The sequence below is a fragment of the Taudactylus pleione genome, unplaced genomic scaffold, assembly GCF_031769625.1.
Source record: "Taudactylus pleione unplaced genomic scaffold, aTauple2 ptg000083l, whole genome shotgun sequence".
Classification (NCBI taxonomy): Eukaryota; Metazoa; Chordata; class Amphibia; order Anura; family Myobatrachidae; genus Taudactylus; species Taudactylus pleione.
In genome coordinates, this window is record NW_028284485.1 from 8,214,422 (window position 1) to 8,237,806 (window position 23,385).

Below are 23,385 nucleotides of genomic sequence, written 5' to 3' on the forward strand. Positions count from 1 at the left end.
TTGTGAGTAAATGGTTGATTGTCATTTGCTTCCATACATTACCAGATTTTCATTCCAACCAGATTGGACAGATGCCTGGCAGATAATTGTACAGTGTATGCCCAGCATTAGTTATCCAGGATCTTGTTATGCAGACTTTGTGCCATGATCTATCTCATATAGTCCACAAACTTCTCAGTAGGATCATGTTACAAAACTGCTTTAGTTATAGAACTGAGGACCTCATTCAGAGGCGGTCGTTAGATGCAAGCTGTCACACTGAATCAGGGTGGCTGATTGATCCTGAATGGCCGCCTCCTTGTCGATCACTAAGCTGTAGGTTACCACCCACAGCTTAACAACCGACCAGGTTGATGGTCGCGATGGTGATCACCATCGCGACCACCGGGGCTTACGGCCAGACCCTAAGGTTGGGTCTGGGCACTCGTAAGCCCCAGGGAGCTGTCTGCTCTGATGAAGCAAGAAGCTCCCACAAAAGTGCAGCCGCCCACAAAATGGCAAGCATTCCTTAAGGAACGCCGCCATTTTGGAAACCACCCCCTTGGCCTGCCTACCAAATGGGGCGAGCTGTCAATCAACATCGACAGCCGCCCCTTTGGTAATGAGCTCCTGAGCGACAGAGTTTCTCTGTCGCTCCGGGGCTTGCACATGCGCAGTGCGGCCACTGTGTGTGCACAGGACTACCCATCGAGTCAGTAACGAGCGCATTGGTGCTTGCGACCGACTCTGAATAAGGTCCTGAGTGCTGAGACTGGAGGGATATATATATATATATATATATATATATATAATGCACAATGTCCATTTCAATCACTCGTGATTTTATTCAAGAGCAAAGAAGAATTATAGCAAAGTTTAAAAACACTGATATAAAACATTATTTAAAAAATGATCTATTATTTAATTCAAAAGGGGGACTCCAATCTCATGTATATGTCTCTATTCCACATATATTAACTAACTTATATTCTATTTAACCAAATGTCAAAACCAGTCATATGCATTATCAACTCAGTATTATAAAATTAATCAAAAACATATTATAAACAGTGCCCTAAACTGGAGAATTAATTTGCAACCAGATTATAATTCTGAAGTATTATATTAATTATATGTTGCTCTGCACACATTTTACATTGTATATTTAGAGATAATGGACATGACAGTTTCTCAATAACTCACTTAATTAGAAATGGACACTACTCTACATTTGTTTTACTTTTTTTAACCTACTCTAAGCACCGTAAGTTCTGTTGGAGAAAGACAACTATATAATTAAAAAAATATTATTATATAAATAATCTACCAAAACACACTAGAGGCTGTAACTAACCTTTTTAGAAAACTGCAAGTTTTGCAATGAACTGTGCATCATGCCTGGGGGTGTGACAACAAGGTTTTTTTGTCTTTGAGTCTAATTAATTTCTGCCTTGTTTCAATTGGTAACCCACCTCTATTTTCTGTCCAGATCACCTACCTGTATATCTGTTACTCTATAATTTATATTTCTGGTATTGCTAATAAAATTAATGGGTCCATTTAGAATGCTTGCACACTTGGCCGATTATAGCATTGTCTTGTAAAGATTTTGTATTGTTACAGACAGCTATTATTGTTATTACTATTGTTATGTTTATACAAAGGACAGATGCACAATATTTGTAAACTTACGAAAATTTATCTTAAACCAATCTGCTTTTTCCTGTTGCTAAACTTGTAGATCACTTTTTACTTGCAGCATTTAAATTTGAAAGGCAAGGTCTTAGTAGTTTACACATGTTAAAAGCAAATCACTTAATTTGCACATTTCTGGACTGATAGGTAATGCAAAATAGCAATCTACACCAAAGTGAAAGTCTCTCACTCAAATAAGAGCTCATTCTGGTACCTACGTAATATCACAGTCTTGAAGTAGGAAACACAAGGCCACCACTTTACTTCCACCTTTAAGTTGGATGTTGAATAGCAGCGGGAGGGAGCTCCTGCAGCTGTTCAATTCACCATGCTGTGTGTTTGGAGAATGCCAGTTATCGCGCCTATAGCATCTTAACAATGGTGTTTTATGCGTGGTAAGCATTCTCTGACCAAAGTGCCTGGCGCGCGGCTGTTAGCGCCATGCTAAGCAGAAAAATAGCTGCTCGCTCGGCACTTTGGTCAGATTTCTCCTAGCATCCCCAGGGGGGAGCGAGAAGAAATCCTTAGCGCGCCCAAACAGCGCGATGTATTGGGAGCTCCCTCCTGCGGCTAGTCAACATTGCGTTAAATTGAATTCCCCCCATTGTGTGTAAGGAACAGGAAGACTGTCATGTGTAGAATATACTGAGAAATATGCTGTGACTAATAAATAAAAATACTATTTAATTAATATAAGGTTAACTAACACAGAATATCTGTGTTAACAATCTTCAATTTAAATCTGCACCTGAAAACATTATACTGTATATATAATTCACCACTCATATCCTCATCCCTATGAAGCTCACAACAATCTTAGCTCATGCAAGAAGCATTGATTTATTTACACTGTTTATAATAGACTACAAAAATTCCATAAAATGATCAGCAAGGTGTCATAGTTTTTGGCATCAATACCTCACAGCACTGAGATCAAATTGTAAATTGGTGATGCAATATAAATAATAATAACAATAACAACAATAACTACATGCTTAATATAGACAAGTAAACTGTGCTGGTTTAGGTTAAAAAGTGCTATCAACATTTACTTTAATCACATAATGTTACTTACAGTCTCAGTGAAATTTTTTTTTCCATTTTCACTCTAAAATGTCCAAGCTAATAGAAATAGAAGAAAACTCACATTTTTCTTTCTTCTAGTTGATGTAAGATCAAATGAAATAAAGATTCATCATAGATAACTTTAAGCAACTTATATTGTTATGGTCATTCTGGTTATATTTTTGGTGTAAACATTGTTTTAGAGTTAGCCCTATGGCCGATACACACTAGATGATATATCGTCTGGAAGACATGTCGGCAACATTGTCTAGTGTGTAAACTCAATGTCGCTGATGATCGTCAGCGAGGGCCATGCTCCATTCGGACATCTTTGCGATGTCGCTCCCGACATCAGCAAGTGTGTATGCACTTGCTGATGCTGGGACCCCAGCCGGGTCTCGTCACATGACAGGTCGGCTGGATACACATCATTAAATGTGTATCTAGCTTTAGACTAACAGGTAATTCTTTTACAGATAAAAATTTCACATGGAGAAAGAGTTCAAATGAATCACACCTATTTCCAATATATAAGCACATTTGTTCTTGTAACATTACTGCTAATATTACAACTGTTTGTCACTATAACCCTTTTTGTTTTCTCTCCCCTCTTTCAATACCTCATACATTTTTTTCTCATTTATATTAATTTACTGTATACAAAACTTTGCAAATAAATGCTGTAGCTAAATATTTAACTATAATGCAATATTTATTTTTATAAATGTATTTTGAAAAGGGATGAACTGTTATTGTAATCATGTCATACCATCAAGAAGAACATTTTCATGTAAAATTAAATTAAATGTGGCTCCAGTATATGGCATCTCTATTTCCTGATTGTAGACTATAATTTTGACAGAAAGCAATCAGCCTATGAATAAAGGCGCATAAACATACTAACATCTTTTTTCAAGCTAAATGTAAATTACTTTACTGTTGTAGAGGTGTTTTTAGTATGCAAATATAAAGTTATCTATATATTCTGTGAATTTGTATTAGTGCTGACTTTCATTCCTTTGTGCAGAAAATTATATTTTAAAAATGATACCCATCTACCTTAATGTATTGATCAAACCTTCCTAAAATCATAACCTTTTATGTCCTTCAATGAAAAATAATTTGTCTCTGTAGACTAGCCAAGTCAATTAGGCTGCGTTAGACTGACTAATTGAGTTGATTGTGTCTATGCATTACAACAAAGCCTTCAGGGAACTAGCTATGGATTCTTGTTGCTGCAAAACTGAAACATATTTTTCTGTAGTAGTTCTTAGGATACAAACTGTTTGCTATATCACAAAAGTTTGCAGAGACTGAAGATGAATTGTGTTTTTATCTAAAACTCTGTTTTTAAGTTCTGTGTTTTGCCACAGAATCCATTATCAAGTGAATATAATATACAAACAGTGGTGTGCAATAAGCATAAAAGGTAATTCACAACACAATGCTGTATTTTCTTTTAGGGAATATTTCTTTTCAATATCAGTGTCATGCTGACTTCTGTGCAAATCTTCTTATTAAAAAATAGGTTGCTGTGTGAAGTCACTATATATTCTCCTAGCTCATACAATATATCCTAAGATAGGCAGTAATGAATGGCATCATTAGTTCTTTTTTTTTTAAAAGTTGATGCAGATGAAAACATTTTTTCAATGTAGTAAAAGTTACATGTGCCACCTGTTGCCAAGTCATAAAAGAGTATTATGCATAACATATATTATGTTTAAAATAATAGCTTCCATTTCCATGGTCATTTAAAGCCCAGTTCATTGTCATATTTTTATCTACAGTATGTGCGGTATTAAAATATATTTCAGCAGAGTAAACATATTCTTCAGTATTTAGTAAATATGAATAATTAAGTATTGAACAATTAACAAATTGATGTGCCAAAATGATTTATTGATTAGTAATCACTATCAGGCAAAGTGTAAATATTCATAAATGCCTTAAGATGTCTACTTTATAATGTATATTTTTGTGTCACCAAAACTTGAAAGATCAAGGATGTTTGTTAGTTATTTTACTAGTATATATTATTTACTGAATATTCATCCTCATTCCGTTGGGAGGTAGTATACAGTTTTGCCTCAGGTAGTATCATGTCAAATGGGTGTGACATGATATATCTACAGTCATAATATTGAAAATGTAGACATGAGAATGTCGATATGATCATAATATTGACACTCATCATGTAGACAATGATGAAATATTGACATGTCAGAATGTTGACATATCGTCACTCTTGGGCCATCAGTGATTTATCTGCTCCTGATGGCTGCAGAGGCTCCAGTAGCGTCTTTCAGGTTCTGATAGTTATGGCAGTCTCACTTCTAGTGGAGTCATCTGATGGAGCAGTGTTCCAGTGAGTATACCTGCCCTTTCCTTATTCCCTAACCCCCTCTCTGTACCCTAACCCTAACAGCCTAAACCTAATGTCAGCTTTCTGAAAATGCTGACAATTCACATTAGGAGAATGTTGACATCATAACATTGTAGTGTCAACATTATGAATGCCGACATTGCTAATGTCCACCTAATGACCATTATTTTTAGCTCATTCCTCGCTATCTGGAACAAACTTACTACATAAATTCTCACAGCAAAAGTAACATTTCTCACACATGTATATTGTGTAACAAAATTTATACAATACAAACTAAGGTAATAACAAATGGCCTACAAATCTAGTTATTACATAAAAATTTGATATCAGGGAATTTTAATTGTTGCGCCTAATAAACATGCCTATAATGTAGTTTTGTATTATTATTCAGCTGAAGTAGGCAGTGTCACTGGTGTTTTGCTGTTTTTCAAGGACTGTCAGCTACAATTAAACTGTCTGTTCAGCAAATCTTTAATAAATTGTTGATGACATTAATGATGCTGACCCTTGTAAAACATTTAAGGTCATCCATAAATTTGACAAAAGCTACTAACAATTCTTTATTATTTTATTTATAGCGGACACTATACAATATTGCAACAATACTTGCACACTGGAAATGTATAGAAGTAATGCTATATACAGAGTAATAGTCACAGTTACATTTTCTCTTACCTGCATGCAATTGTATGCAAGATAAAGAACATGTTTTATCTTGATTAAGCACTGTTTAAGTACAAAAATCACAGTTTAAAATATTTGTCCATAATACAAGAAAAAATGTTTATGTTAACTGCTTTTTAAACTAGTTATAAGTGATTCAGTGTGTGGAACACTTCATTAATCGCATACAGTACAGGTACTTGCTTGATTTAATAAAGTCCAAAGTGAATCAACTATACAAGCAAAGGTTTTCACACTGCATACAATGTTGCATTCTAAAAACAGGAACACACTTATGTATTTAATTCAATGAAAAGTATAAACCTAATCCAGATGTTCCCAAAACGTGGTCTCCAAGGCACTCTAACTGTCCAGGTTTTAAGGATATCCATGCTTGAGCAAAGGTGATTTAATTAGTACCTCAGTCAATTTGATTTAACCACCTCTGCTCAACCATGTATATCACTAAAACCTGAGTTATTGGGGTACCTTAAGGACCGCATTTAGGAACCTCTGAACTAAACCATAGGATCAGAAAGGACTTAGGGCCTGATTCACTACCGATCGCAACTTTGATTGCAATAGCGATTACGCATGCAGTCTCATTGTGATAGTATGCTAATCCCTTGCAATCGCAATGATGTTGCAGCATAACATAGGATGCCCACTTTACCTTACACACTTCCATAATGTTTAGACTGTGAATCCATCGGTACAATCAAGTACCATCAAAGCCTCACACATGCTTGTAGAAGCTCTGACCTTACTCAGAAATTGCTAACTTCATCATACGCTATGAGGAAGGCATCACAGTGGATAATTTATGCATGCTCCTGCAACGGCGTTCAAACATCATGACACGCCTGCGTTTCACCTACCACCCCCCCACAAATGGCACTTTCTGTCAATCACTCTGCAATTGGTCTGCGTAGTCATTGTGATTGCAGTCCCGTAGTGGCTGGTTCGAGTATACGCACTGCGATGCATGCACTGAACAAAACAATCGGCCAATTGCATGCATAATCGTAGTTGCGATTGGTAATGAATCAGGCCCTTAGAGGGGAAAAAAACAGGTAATTACTTGTAAATATATAATAAAGGGATGGATGGACAGATGTGATGAGGTGGTGGTGATGAATTAAAAGTTAAATACATAATATAGGGATGGATAGATTTGATGTAGTGGTGTTGATGAATTAAAAGTTAAATACTTTTTTCCTTGAAAACTGTTTTTGTTCACATCTTTCATATATTCCCTGAGTGTTAGACTAAATTCATGGTTTATTTTACTCCACATAGGGAGAATAAAAAGCATCTCTCCAATCATATTCTCGTGCAAGGGCTATTGGTAGGAAATTTAATTTTATCCCTTTTAAGACAGATGTTGGTTGACACCACTAAATCAAGAACCATTTTCACAGTTTCATAATATGTCTAATATTTATAAGCAATTTTTTAAATAGTCTTTTTTCAGATGTGCAGGGATTCTATTCATTACATAATAAAGTTGCTTTATGGCCACTAGATGTGGAAACAGGCATACTAAATAAAAAATATATTTTATATATATATATATATATATATATATACATATACAGAAGTTGCCCTTAGTTTGCGCTAATGTTAATCACTATGTTAAAATTTAAAAGAAACATTATATGGATGCTGCATCTCCCAATTAACACCATGTTAGCTAGATGTCTACAATAGCATAAAAAAAAAGAAAAAGGAGGGCGCTATCAAACTACTTAATTCAAAAATTGAGGCTGTTTTTAGTTGATTAAAAACAAGTAAATCCTTTTACAACTCTTAAAAGCATTAATTTCACATTAAAGGATCAGTCCCAAATGGATGATGAAGATGAATGTAATCTCGTCTTGTAATCGGCTTCTATGAACACCGTCCTTGAAACCTTTCAATGAATTGATGGATGTTTTATTTTCAGCGAACCTTCTATTGTTCCTTAGGATCATACTGGAATAGACCCTCACACCAAAAAAAAATCACCCAGACATAATTTGCCAAAAGGCCATAATTAATACAATTAAAATAATAAATAATTGAATAAAAAATTAATTAATTAATAACAAGAAAACTATTTGATTAATTTACATCAGATAGTTCCAATCTGGTTGTATGTTCAAATGATATTTGGGTTTGTTAACCTCTCCATCACTAGACCTTGGGGTGAAGGAACAATATGGTGAACTTTGAGCATTCAAATTACAGTATAACCCAAAGTGTTTCGTCCTTAAAAGGACTTCATCAGGGGTATCTTAATTAGAAGAGAAAAAGGTTGTATAGCACATGGTGCGAGGTAGAAATGTGCAACATTCCAGAATTCACACAATATTCTATAGTAAAAATATGTATATACAATATTTAAAAAATAAAAAATCCAATCAGACAATATTACACAAAAAAAGGGAATAAACTAATATACATACCACTATTTGATGTGTAACACAATTCACACTTAGGAAATGGGTACAAGTTTTTCTCAAACAGCAACCTAAATCAGTGTTACAAAAATGGCCCATCAATGTCCATAATAAAGGACTGAGCAGACCTGATATAATAATTTGAATAACCTTAAAATTTATATAAAACAGTGATAAATTTGATGCTCATTCAACAGAACTTCAGTGTTCCCTCAAATGGACTCCTACTACTGAAACACATCTGTTTGCATTACTAAAGAGATAACAATGCCAGACATTACATAAAACTGCTCCTATTCTAATGAAATAGAGATCTTACAACTGGTTTTACGCCCCCACAGTTATCATCTATTCCTAAAATATTAATTGGATATAATCAGCTCACAGGCAAAAAATACATACAAAACCTATTGGAAATCCCAATAGTCAGCATGGATAAAGAATCCCTTAACTCCATATGGTCACATCTGATAATTAAATCCTGTCTATTTAAGGTACTCCCCATAATCCACCTAATACATTTATTTTCTGCAAATAGCTATGGTCCACAAAGACAATTTGTTAAAAAATTACTCAAAAGTGAAACCAAAGGTTCAACTTACTTTTAACCTGAACAGATCCTGACATAACCACCTTCGAGGCTGTGTGTGTATGAAGAGTTATCTACAATCCTGCCTTAAATCCCTCCCATGGGATAACATTACTTCCTATGTTTATGTGAAGGTGGATCTAATATACTCATTAAACGGGTTTACCGACGCTTCAAAAAGGCCCCACACCTATAAACAAATGTACCTGTTAAAAACAGTGTTTCAATTGTCTTATGCTTGCCTAGAATATTTATTATTGGGCACTTCCTGTTTCGGAATTGCTTTCCCATAAGTCATAGCGCCCATCCCGGCAATCAACATGGGCTTCTGCAATCATAGCTTGTGTTCCACAGCACTTCTAAGCACGGGCTTGTTGACGCCACTTGTCCGCTCCCCTGGCACACTATAGCAGGCTTCCAGAATCAGCCATATATATATTGTGTATGAGGGGCTACACATTAAAAGTCATTAGATGTTCTGAGCTGAAATTTTCATGTAGAACCATCGCTATGTGCTGCATGCTAAATTTCATGGCAAAAAAATAAGAAAATAGTAATTTTAGAATAATCTACAGTTAAAAATGTCACTGTTTTTTTCCTATTTTGTTTGACAAAAGTGACAGTTTTTAAGTGTTTTCAGGTATATTTACAGAAGGAAGGCATATCTCAGGCTAGAGGACAAAGTAAGACTAGGGGTGAAATGTAATAGAATAAAATATGCACGGGTGTGCATATTTTAGCCATTGCAATGCCATATGCAGCTTGGGCTTTCACTGCATGCAATGAGGTTAGCAATTTCAAAATAAGGTCAGACCTTATACAAGCAAGAGAAATACCAAAAGATTGGATACAGGTGCTGTAATGAGTGGTTATTTCTAGCTGCCACTGAGAAGGGCTAGTCTGCCCCAATAAGAAACAAGCAATAAACAAAATGAAGTGGCGCTTTTTGATGAACTTGACACAAACACTGTCACAATTGATATAAAATTATAGAGACCGTATAGGTCACTTTAATAAAAAAGTTATACACTAAAATCAATGTAGACTATGGAAAAAGCCAATGTATACATGAGATACAGACCACATCAACACACTTCCTGTTAATACTGCCAAATATTAGGGGAAAATGCACAATAATGTCACTTGGATGATTAGGGAATGTATAAAGTCCAAAAGCAAGGACACTGGGTGAAATCGTGCCACACCAAATTAGTGTGTATTCGGGTGTCCAGGGTATAGTTACCAGATCCTATAACCGATAGGAGGATGCTCCTATTGACATACAATGGTATGCTGCACTTGGAGTTCTCCAAAATGTACGGTAGGGTCTGTTGAGAAATCCCGATCTTTGAAGCTGGACAAAGGTGCAGAAAATGTCCCCAGGAAGATGGATCCAAGTCGTGCAATCCAATCGTTGTATGTGTGTAGACACTTGGCAAATAAGGAGATAATTCAGTGGTCTCCTTGGTGGTCTTCTAACGTGTTTCGCTGTATCAGCTAACAGCTTTTTCAAAGGTGTAAACTCATGTGGTCAGAGGGGCCTTTTTATACCCCTTCCCTGGTCTTAGTGCTAATTAGCACCTGCATACAATTGACACATCATTTATTGATACAACAAGAAATATAAAATACATCATGGAGGCAGACCCATTTGATACAAGTTATCCAAATATATATAAAAGGAGAATTAATAATATATAGATCGTTTCATATTACAGCTATATTACCTGATTAAGTTACTTCCTGTATTCCAATCCCGGTCACGTGATCTAAATGTCATCATGTGACTATGGGGAAGGCTCTATACTCAGAAAGTATCCCGGTCATGTGGTCTGGCAAAGGTCACGTGATTAGAGGGAAGGTTCCATATTCAGGAAATGATTACCCACATCATAATGATGTATTATCTCTAGCTAATATGTTCCGTATTGTCGAGTGTATATCACGTGGTTCTCGTCCGGCCACGAGATCAACGCCATGATCACGTGACCGAGCGATCTCCATGATCGCAATATTCACAGGGCATCTCTTGTAGTCTATCATCCTGGGAAATGTAGTTCTTCTGGATACAGATAATAGGAGAAATAAACCCCGCAATGTGTAATATAATTATTTAGAAATAAGAAGATATATCACTATTTGTCATGTAATGCCGGAGGTTATATGGATTATTGTTTACATAACATATATTTGCAATTAGCGCTGACCATCCCTTACTGCCCTGCATCTTGGGAAATGTAGTTCCATATCAGCATATTAAGAAAATATATATATATATATATAGATTCAAATAGAACCATATCGATGAATCCATATGCATATAGTACCCATTTCAATCTACAATATCAACTACACTAGAAGAAAACAAGTACCAAGATAACTGAAGTTCAAATGTGTTGTGTTAATATAATGAGATAATCTATAAGATTGCATATATACATATATACACATACATGCATTTACTGACTCCCAACACATACCATCTATTGTTCCCGATGGCATATAGTGCTTGGTGCTTTATCTACGTATACACATGATGAGCATGGATGAATGCATGTATAAGCATAGGCACATACATCCATACACACCCACACATGTACATATCTGTATGCATATGAAGGACCCTATTCTCACTAATGAAGGGGCATAAATAAGAAAAAATATATATAAATAAACAAAAAGAAATAAATGAACAAAAATATAAAAAATATAAAAAAATATATACAAAAAAATATATACAACATGTTCAAGTTCTTCAAAAAGCGCCACTTCATTTTGTTTATTGCTCAGACCTTATACAAGTGTGCGTGAGGCTGTGATTGTACTCAATGTTCTCAATGTTTTTGCAGATTTGCAAAATATTATGGATGTGTTTAAGGTATGGTGGGCATCCTTGTGTTGTTCTGCATCAGCATAGCGATCACAGACATTAGCATATCTTCACAATGAGACTACATGTGTAATCGCTATTGCAATCGCAGTTGTGATCGGTACTGAATCAGGCCCAAAGTGCAGCTTTAAAAAGGTGATAGTTTGCACAAAAAACATACGAGTTTGCTTTTGCTGGATTTAATAGAGTGCAAGAATGTGCAAATTTGCATGAAACTCACATAAACCCTTCTCCTCTTGTCCAAAGTCACAACCTGATATTTGCCTATGTCAAACATAGAACATGGACAATGTAATAGGGTGCAAGTTTAAAACTCATACAAAAGTAGTTTAAAAAAAGCACAAAAAAATAATAGATCTGTCTAAGGCTAGTAACTTAAGCCTGTATATCAGAAGACAGCATGTATATCAGAATACTGCACAGATAAGTGATATCTGTGGAGGCATCTGTGTGTTAAAAGTGTAGAAAAGTGTAAAAAAAGGAGACAAAAATTATGTGAGGTCCCCTCCCAAAACCACAACCAGCACCAGGCTCTGTGAGCCAGTCCTGGTTGTTGAAAAATGGTGAAAAAAGGAAAAAAGGTCCCCATATTATCCACAACCAGTAAAGGCTCTAACTAGCGGGTGTGTAATGCCGCAGCCAGGGGACACGCATCATGAGGTCCCCCGACCACAGCATTTATCACTCCACACTAGTCAGCCCAGGCCAGTGATCCTTGGTGAGGTGGGGCCCCCCATTAAAAGGGACTCTTCTCTCCAGGGTACCCCAGGCCAGGGCTAACGCCTGGGACTATCCCCCACATCCCTGGTGAGGTTGATTGTGTTACATTTTAGATATAAACTAATATGGTCTTTTACAGGATGACTAGAGGTCCCAGCAAGCCTTCCTCACATGCCAGTACTCGGAGAAGCACAAGTACCAGCATGCAATGTCAGTGACAACAGTTAATTTATTAATTTTATTCACTGTACTTTTCAGAATATCAAAAGTGCTCTTTGCTTTGTGTGTGGGCTTGGTGAGGTAATGCATGGATTCAGAGTTATATACTCATGGGAGCAGTGGAGAAAGTTGTCATTGACATTAGTTACCTGCACCTGTATAGACTAGTGGGGCAGGTTGCTGCAGTCCCAGGCCAGGACAGTCATCATGTACGTATCCACCAGCTCCTGCTCCAGGTTTCCATTGTTGATGATGGTGTAGTAGTACTTGTAGGAAAACTTGATGCAGAAGGGCATGTCCTACAGAATCTTGCAGTGTACCTGCCCATTCTTCTCCATTATGATCATGCTGAATAGGGCAACCAAGGTACCCAGAGGGGCAGCCTCCTTAGAATTGTTAAAGCTGATCTCTGGTACATTGTCATTCAGGTCCAGCAGCCACAGCAGCACTTTGCAGTATGCAGGCATGGTGTTTGGCCCCAGGTCATTGGCTTGTAAGTAGACCTGGTTGGTGCTGCTCTCCTCATAGTCCAGCATCCTGCTCACATTTATGTGGCTAGTGCAGGGCTCTATATTAAAATCTCCTGCAACTGAGGCATTGTGGCAGCTATAGGCATACACCACCTACACATTCTGACCCTCATCCAGGTCAATGTCATTCAGCTGAATAACCAGGGTGCCCGGGCCAAGTGCTTAAGCAGTGAGATGATATAAACTGGCTGCTGAAAGATGGTCATGTTGTCATTGGAATCCAGCAACCTTGATGATGAGCAGTGTCATGCCCACCCTCTAGGGGATGAACTTGTTGCTCTTGGTCCAGTTGCATCCTCAGCACCAGCTTTGTGATCGTGTTGCCATTCCTCTGGGGTCTGCATATCCAGCACAAAGTAGCTGTTGATAGTCATCTCATAGTTTTGCAGTGAGTTGTTGCCAACATCTGGGACATGGGCACTCTCCATTGAGAACAGGGTGCCAGGGTGGTGCACTCAGGGAGCTCCATCTGGATGTCTGACCTTGGGAATGCCAGTGGGGTTATAATTTAAGACCAGGATCTCATTCTCTCTACTTGGAAAAGTCCATTGGGTTCTCCAGGAACATCTCCAGGTGCAACAGGCAGGAGTGGCTTTGCTTGCAGATCAGTTCCTCTTCTATCTTCTATGTACAGCACCTCATTCCCAGGTTCAGCTAAAGGAATAGGGTCTGCAGTGGGGGGTTGTCTTTATGTAGTAGATGGAGAGTTTTGTAATGTCCAAGCCCAGGTCCTAAGTAAGAATTCCCACAAAGGTGCCATGGTCCCTCTCCTACTGCAGCTTGTAGGAAAGCTGGGAGAGAAGACAATCCACAATGCACAGGATCTCCTAAAAGCAAAAGCAGAATCACAGAGTAACAAATGTTGTAGGGAATAGGAAAAAGGTGTAGTAATGAAAATGCACTTGTTTCATCCCTCCATAGAGGTCACTGACTCAAACTACAGCTGATGGAGCCGGGCTGCAGCTCCTAATCAGCAAGCCTTGCAGTCACCATCAGACTCTTCAGTACATTCTCTTTTTGCTCCTCTGTCCTCTGCCAGCAATACATTCCAAGCGGCTTGTCCTGGTTTACAGTATATCACAAGTATAGGCCTTTCCCTGTCCGAGTGACTCTGGCTGTCGCATCCACTGCACATGGTCTCCCTACTGCTATAGGTGTACATTTATTACATCACAGGTTCTCAAATGCAGTCCTCAGGACCACAAACAGTGCATTTTTTGCAAGTGTCCTCACAGAATCACAAGTGAAATAATTAGCTCTACCTGTGGATCTTTTAAAATGTATCAGTGAGTAATGAGTACACCTGTGCACCTGCTGGGTGACCTGGAAAATGTGATCTGTGTGGGGTTCTGAGGACCAAGTTTGACAACCTCTGTATTACATTATTGATAGCATTCAGGCTACAGTCCCATTGTCACTTTATTACTCCTAGTTTACCATTTCCACAGTCTCCATGGTGATCCTCCTTCTTCACAAGGCTGTGGCTTTTATGGTTTGTAAATTCAACTCACATCAGGTACTAAGATCTGCCTGCTCCCAGCTTCTGCGATCTCAACTGGCAGTGCTGGTTGTGTCTAAGCATCAGAGCTGGAGATTGGAAACCAAACGTTAGCAACCAAAGATGTTTCCTATCCAATGGGATCATATTGCCAGTGTGTGATGTTTGCCAGCCATTGCATGCAGCTTTACAATGGCTAAATGTTCTTTTTTAGCTGTGGACACCCGCAAATGGTGTCTGCAACTCAATTAATGTGTGTATGCGCAAAGCTCTGACTGCTTTTGTGCTTGCACACAAAATATCCACTGATGGTTAGCAAACATCACATTACTTGATTTGATGTTTAAAACCCAGCAATGTTCGATGCCAAGCCTCCTATGTTCATTCCTATTGAGTGCCTATCTCACAGCTTAAAGTATATCTTATAGGTGCTATATGTTTCCTATATATTAGAAATACTAATAAATAGCTGTTATAGCTACCCTTACAATATAGGTCTTGACACCTATATATAATAGGAATAAAAAAGAAAAATAATAAGAGCATTCACATACAGCTGCAGGTTTAAAAGTTATTTTATTAATAACACAATATAATAATAAAAAATATTAAAAATGTCAACACAATCCAGATAAAGCAGGATCATTCAGAATTGATATAAGGTACTTAAAATAAATCCTGTTTCCACAGATAAAAAGTACAAGTCCATACAAGTGCATTCAATAAGTCATTAAAGCAGCAAGAGAGCACAGTGTCTAAAAATATAAAAAAATATATATAAATTATTTTTTTGTATGTTTTTACCATAGTTTTTTGAGACCTTTTGTATTACTGTCCTATCAGATATGTTTTTTTCTTTATTTATCTCCTTTATCTATCCACCTGTGATGTTATAGTTGCAGTCCCTTTTTTTTTAGCCCCATGTTGGTTATCAGCGGAATAGAGATACATACATATGCTAAGATGATGAACTAAAAATGTTATTGTATAAATATATATAAATTGTTTTAATGGACATTCTATTGTACTTGATCGGTGCACCTTGTCATGACCCTGTGTTTTGGTTTTCAATTATGTACATTTTGGCAGAACGTACAGTAAGACCTATTCATAACTAAACCATATAGTTATATAACAGAATAATGATGAGTTTCCAGATAACCTACAGTATGTGGTTGTTCTTTTTTGGCAATACATGTATAGGATTCAGCATCCAAGAGCAGTAATTAGATAAGCTATAATTATTTGCTTATCTATGTACATTTTATTTAATTGTTTAATTTAACATTGTTTATTATGTAATACACTATTTATACATATATTTTATTATATGAATATGTCAGCTAAATTGTTATGTTTTGACTGAAAACGTCACCAATGATATATAGGGGAAGTGTTGTAAGGAGTGCATTCCTGCACTGTATCCCTCCAGCAACCTGTTAGCTACACTAAGCTGGTGATCACTAGGACCCACCAGAGGTCGATCAGAAGACATGCACTACTGTGAATGGACATGCACTAATGTCCATTCACAGCATCTTAGCACGTCTTTACTCCATTGCATCCATGCAAACAGGATAGACCCTGAGATTCTCTCGACAGCCACAGCCATAACAGCACCCAAACATAACTTCTAGTACTTTATACCACCACCAGCATATAGTAGGATTCCAGGACTACCATCCACCAATACATTCATCCAGCTCACACCTGGCACACTACAATGCCCAGCATTACCCTAAAATCTAGGCTGCATATTATGTACAGATTGCCTACTGCTGTTACACCTATGATATCCCTGTGTCATTTGTTACTTGTTGTTCTCCTAGATTACAATCAATCTAAAAACTGGTTAAGCAAACAACCTATGGGCTAACCACCACCAGCACCAATACCTGCTTTACACACACAGTATCATCGGTAACTTGGCCAATACATGTGTACCTGGATTTTACTTTTCATCTGGAGGACTACTGCACCAAGCACATTCTGCTTCACATATCTGTGACACCACTACTCTGCTACTACTATCTGCTGTCACCATGCTACTCTGCAAAAAGGTTATGGGCCAAGTAGTGACCATGCTACCAATTACCATCAATCCCCAGATTAAACATCACCATAAATTTTTGGGCTAACACAGAGTGGGATCTGTTCCAAGGCCATTAAAGTGCATGAATCTGGTTGCCGAAAGTCCAGATACCCATGGTATACACTGATACTAACAATAACAAGGTCACAGATGACACAGAATATGAGAATTTTAGTCAGTGTAGACAGACCCTTATGTAATCTGTATAATAGACATGTTCAGTGCAGGGAGTAGCATGCCATTTGAGTAGCTAACAGGTGCAGAAAACTACTCTACAGATGTGCCCAGCTAGTTTATTGCTCCACACGCCATGTAGCACGACCTGCATCTCGCGGCACATGGTACGATTTGAGTCGCGCCTTTCAGTATTAATTGCAACAGAATGTCCATGGCACTGGAAAAAGTCATAGCATGTATTACTACTTTTAGTCCACAAGGTGTCACTTTTCCTAAACTACACTGCGCATGTGTCCGATAGCGAATGCATTTTATGTATCACCACCCTCTGACTGGCTGACAGAACCTGTGATTCGGTACACTATAGTACAACATTTTTGTCATGGAATCAGGGCTGATTCCATGATGAAGAATCTATAATACAGTTTTAAATCATTACAGTACAGTATATGTGTGAGTCCTGTAATATTTTATAAAAAATATATATTTTAATATTTTTGTCTCAGGGGCTCAGACAGGGGTCACATGCACCACATGCACAACAAAACACGCTGTGCGTGTGTCTGACCCCTCTAAGCCCCTGACACTGATTGTGCATCTTAAACCCAACACTTGAGCCCCTGCACCTCATAACTGTATGGGTGTGTCATTGCAGAGTTCAGGGGAGTTGTGGAGCAATGTAGTACTTTCAATACACTACTGCAACATTATTGAACAGGAAATCATGTGGTCAGATTTAAAACTGAGGTTGCATTTGAGTCCCTGAACCCCAACACCTGTGGGTGCATCTGAAACTCGATTAGTGCAGATGGATCCACCACTGTTCTTTATAAAATATATATAGAGCAGAGGTTCTCAAACTCGGTCCTCATGTCCCCACACAGGTCACGTTTTCCAGGTCACCCAGCAGGTGCACAGGTGGAGTCATTACTCACTGACACATTTTAAAAGATCCACAGATGGAGCTAAATATTTCACTTGTGATTCTGTGAGGAGACCAGGAAAATATGCACTGTTTGGGGTCCTGAGGACCGAGTTTCAAAACCTTTGATATAGAGGAATGAATCTAAAGTAATCATGATTACGACATAATATTTGGCTGTGGAGAGATTTGAACCCTGGTCCATGATAATGTAAAACCACCGCTCTACCACTAGTCAAGAAGGATTTCACATCCATCTACTAAATCCTTGTGCACCTCACCCACCCACTGCCATTAGGGAGGGCGCAGCAAGGGAAGCATAATAATAATGATAATAACAATAAAAATGTGTATTCCTTTCTAAATATTATACTAGTACATGTAAACACAGTACCCAAGCAGTTACCCAAATATTAATCCCATCTCATTCAAAGCAGTGTGTGCATCTCGTTACTGTATCAGTTATACCATCATAACAACACGGCAATTACACTATCATACAGTACTGTATGCGTACTGATTTGCATCCTGTTCAATGAGCTTCTGCAATATTATTAAAAGGATTGAGGGGCATGGCCATGGCAGCAATAGTGTAGGACACAGGGACTCTGAGCTCTCCGGCTGATAATCCTGCTTACCCCTCCTGAGACCCCTATATCAACGTTACTACCCTGCTGTCTCTCACATACCTTGCCAGGAACCTGCTGACTTGGTTGGAGCTGTGTGGAGTGAGGAGATTGGCTCTTGAGGGCCTCCATTGCATTCCCTGGGCCTGCCTGTTTACAGATCCTGTGACTCCAGAGCTGCACCCAGGCCTCTCCTCTCCTGTTGGCTTCTCTATTATGCAGCCTGTCTGTGCCTGACAAGGGGGCTTTGCTGGGAGCTTCTGGTCTGCTTCTCCTGCCTGGCTTGTGTTTAGAGTCAGGGTCACGGAGGTTATCTCTGAGTCTGATACTATCGGAGTTCTGCCAGACATCAATATTTCTCCCTGCTCTGTGTGGAGAACTGTCAGCTCTGCAACTGTGGGACTCAGCAACATTTCTCTTCCTGTGAGTGATTTCTAAGTTTGGAGGGATCTCTGCCTGTTGCTGCTGCTGTGTCACTACCTGTGCATTTATATATTATAACTTGTCTCCTACATTATTCTCCTGCATTATATTAATACTATGGGGAAAACAGGTCATGCTGCTGCTGCAAAACTGGAACGCTTTGCCCGTCCCTCCACTCCTGTACCCCCAGTGTGTTGTGATCCCCAGGGTACATCCAAGTCTGTGACCCCACCTCCCCCTGCTGCATCTTGGTCAGATTCATCACCAGAAGTTACGCTGCAACAAGTTCTGGAAGCAGTTACCTCCTGCAAGACTAAATTGGCAGATAAGATTGAGAAAGTTCAATCCGATATATCTTCTCTTCATCAAGGTCTCCAGCAGGTCCGCGAAAGAGTCGGGGAGGCAGAAACACGTCTATCTAATCTGGAAGATTCCCTGACTCCACTACAGGCTCAAGTGGCCTCCCTGACATCCCAAATGATCGCAATGCAGCATAAAATTTCCGATATGGAGGGCAGACAGCACCGCAACATCGTGCGGTTCGTTGGTCTCCTGGAAAGAGAGGAGGGGTCTTCACCTGAAACATTTCTTGAGAAGTGGTTGGGGATACATATGGCAGAGACTCATTTACTAACCAATTTGCTGTGGAGAGAGTGCATTGGATCCCTACCCGTCCCCTGCCGCCTGGCGCCCCACCGCGCACATTTATAGCCAAATTTCTTCATTACCAGGACCGTGATACTGTGCTTCGACTGGCTCGAGTTAAAGGGCCACAGGAACGCAATTGTGTAAAAATTTCTGTGTTTCCTGATTTCGCAATGGATGTCCAAAAAGACAGAGATAAATTCCTTCTAATAAAGCATCATCTCCGGAATTTAAATCTTCAGTACGCTATGATTTTTCCATCTAAGTTGCGAGTGGTAGCAGATGGAGAGTTAAAATTTTTCTCTACACCACGGGAGGATGCGGCGTGGCTGGGCCGGAGATCTCCTGGGAACAGGCAAATGGCACTGGAATGACTGTTTATTTGTTTATGGCCAGAAATTGCTAGTGTCATTACGACATTAAATAGGCCTTTTTCTGATATTCCAATATTTATATTTCTATAATAGTATTTATGTTGTGATATTGGCTGGATATTGTTCTATGTCCCGCTCCCCTTACTGGGTATATTTCTTTTTTTTCTGGTAGGGTTTTTCTTTTTCTTTTTTATTTGTTGTTTATGTTGATATTTTGGTCAAAATATGGCCGGAGAGTTCCGTTGCATTGGTGGTTATTTTTATCACAGTGCCTTTTGCACCTATAAGGATCGAGTAGTTGTATCCTGTGGGTTTTAGTGTAGTTTAGTTTAGTTTTGGGTTTAAGTATGCCTAAGTTCAGGTGGGTATACAGGGTGGGGGGTGGCTTTGGATGGGTTGTCCAGTTTTTTTCTTACAAATGTTTTTCTTTATTTTTTCTTTACCACACTATTTTCAAGGTAACTTCAATTATGCTTTATAGTTCAATGTATTACAATGGTGAAACTTTTAACATGGAATGTCTGGGAGGTTAATGATCATTTAAAGCTCTCTTTGGTCTTTAAAATGATTAAGCAATATGGCCCTGATATTTCTTGTCTAATGGAGATGCATTTGGTCAGGAGTAAGGTACTAGCTCTAAAAAGACCATGGGTGGGATGGGCTTATCACTCCTCACATACTTCATCATCCAGGGGTGTCTCCATTCTTATTAATAAATCTGTCCCTTTTTCTTTTACTGTGGTCCAAACTGACCCTTATGGCAGATATGTGTTTCTGGATTGTGTACTGTATTCTAAGCCCATTTTATTGTTAGCAGTGTACATCCCCCCTCCTTTTTCATATGATGTTTTTAAAAAAGCTGCTGAATTTGTCACCCATTCTCCAGATACGCCAGTGCTCTGTTTGGGAGACTTCAATAATTTAATGGACCAGTCTATGGATAAGTGGCGTGAGTCTTCAAGTTCTTTTTCTAAAGGTGGTGAGGGCTTTGCTAAGTTTGTAACTGATTTGGGATGGGTTGATGCGTGGCGAGTTAAACACCCTGGAGTACAACAATTCTCCTGTTTTTCCTCCAAGCATCGCTCTTTCTCTAGATTGGATTTGGCCCTGGTGTCCCCATCTGTTGTACCTAATATAACTAACATTGAATATAAAGCCAGAGGAATCTCAGATCACTCCCCGCTTCTGGTAGAAATGAATATGTGTAGTCCTAGTGGTCTCTGTTTATGGAAACTACACCCCTCTTGGCTTCTTCAAATGGGTGCACGTTCAGAGCTGGAAGTTATGTGGGATGGCTATTTTACTGACAATGTGGGATCTGCCTCTGTAGCTAATGTTTGGGACGCCTTCAAGGCCTATTTATGTGGGTCTCTGATCAAAAGGGTAGCAGAATTAAAAACATTTTACAGGGAAAAAGAACGTGTTTTGGAGATGGCCTGAAGAAATCTTGAGTTGGATTACTTGGGGGACAGGTTGGAATCTTCACGTTTAAAATGGTTGACTGCACAGACAGAGTGGACTGATCATTTGACAGATAGAATGAACCATAGACTGTTATTCCGTTCTCATTTATATTACATGCAGGCTGACAGAACTGGTAGTTTTCTGGCACACTTGGTTCATGCTGATCGTCCTCCTGCTGTTGTCTCAGAACTAATTGGGCCTGAGGGTTCTATGGTCACATCTACACAAGATATTGCAGAGGTTTTTAGTTTATTTTATAAAAACTTATATCAAACACAGTTGACTGAGGACGTTAATGCTTTGTCATTATATGTTGCTTCTGCTAGGCTTCCAAAATTGTCATCCGAGGCTCGGGCATATTTAGATGCCCCATTGACCCTGGGGGAGGTAGATGCTGCGATTAGTTCCTTTCCCGGTAACAAGGCACCCGGATCTGATGGGATTCCCATAGAGATATATAAAAAACATGCTCGTATCTTTGTTCCAAGACTTTTAGATCTGTTTAATGGGCTCTATGAAGAGAATTTGTTCTTTCCATCTATGTCTGAAGCCATAATTGTTGTGCCCGGGAAGGACCCTAGATACCCCGATTCCTATAGGCCAATTTCTCTAATTCCCACAGATGCCAAAATTTTGGCAAAGATCCTTTCTATTCGGCTAAACACTGTTATTACTTCGGTTATTCACCCAGACCAATCAGGATTTATGCCAGGCAAGTCGACATCGGAGAACATTAGAAGGCTGCACACTCACTTGCAGGCCTCCCATGGCGAGGAATCATCCTCTGTTATTGTGTCATTAGATGCTGAAAAAGCATTTGACTCTGTGGAGTGGCCCTTTCTGTGGGAGGTCATGTTATGTTTTGGGTTTGGGCCGGTGTTCTTGAAATGGGTAAAACTTATGTATGCAAACCCTACTGCCATGGTGTCAGTGAATGGGTTTATCTCCCCATCCTTCCCCCTGTATTGGGGCACAAGACAGGGTTACCCCTTGTCCCCAACCATGTTTGCATTGGCTATTGAGCCGTTAGCCTGTATTATACGTTCTCACCCTGATATTATAGGTCTACAATTGGGTAATAGAATGGACAAAGTTTCCTTATATGCAGATGATTTATTACTTTTTTTGTCTGACTATGTATCAGCTATGCCTGTGGTTCTTCAAGTCATTGAACAATTTGGATTTTTTTCTGGTCTTAAGATAAACTGGGACAAATTATCTATCCTTCCTCTTAGGGGGGTGTATCCGACTGTTCCCATTATCACTCTCCCTCTCTGTTGGGTAAATAAATTTAAATATTTAGGTATCTGGATAACTAATTCCCCAAAGGACTATATAGTATTGAATGTTGAGCCCCTGTTTGTCTACTTAAAGGGCAAACTTCAGTCCTGGCGCCGGCTCCCTCTTACCGTTACTGGTAGAATTAACTTAATCAAGATGGTGGTGCAGCCAAAATTTGTGTACGTTTTGCAGCATTCTCCTGTTTTTATTACAGATACATTGTTTAGGCGTTTGAATAGTCTTCTTTCTTCATTGGTCTGGGTGAATCATCGACCATGTATTCAATTGGCAGCTCTGACCCGATCTAGGTCTGGGGGAGGTTTGGCTCTTCCAAATTTCAAATTTTATTATTATGCGGCGCAGATGGCACATATACGGTTATGGCTTCAAGATGACTCCCCTAATGCCCGCACATTTTGTTGGTTTCTCAGATTTTCCCTAACTTTACACCATTACAGGCCTTGCTTGCGGGTAGAATTATACAGAAAGGCCCTCCCCTGTTGATACAAGCTATTAAGATATGGAAATTGGTATCTTGTATTCTACAGTTTACGGGATTAGATCCAGACACTTCTCTATGTAGTTATCGTATATTACCTGAACTGGCCTCTTTACAGCTTGAGGTGACATGGGGTTCTAACGTTGTAACTACATTGGGTCATTTATATGACACTTCAATTCTTAAATCTTTTGCGCAGCTCCA

At 38.8% G+C, this 23,385-nt stretch overlaps 1 pseudogene; it reads right to left on the bottom strand.

Moving 5' to 3' along the window:
* Nucleotides 1-12,814: 12,814 nt before the first annotated feature.
* On the bottom strand, nt 12,815-16,373 carry LOC148532136 (protocadherin-10 pseudogene; annotated as a pseudogene).
* Nucleotides 16,374-23,385: the final 7,012 nt, after the last annotated feature.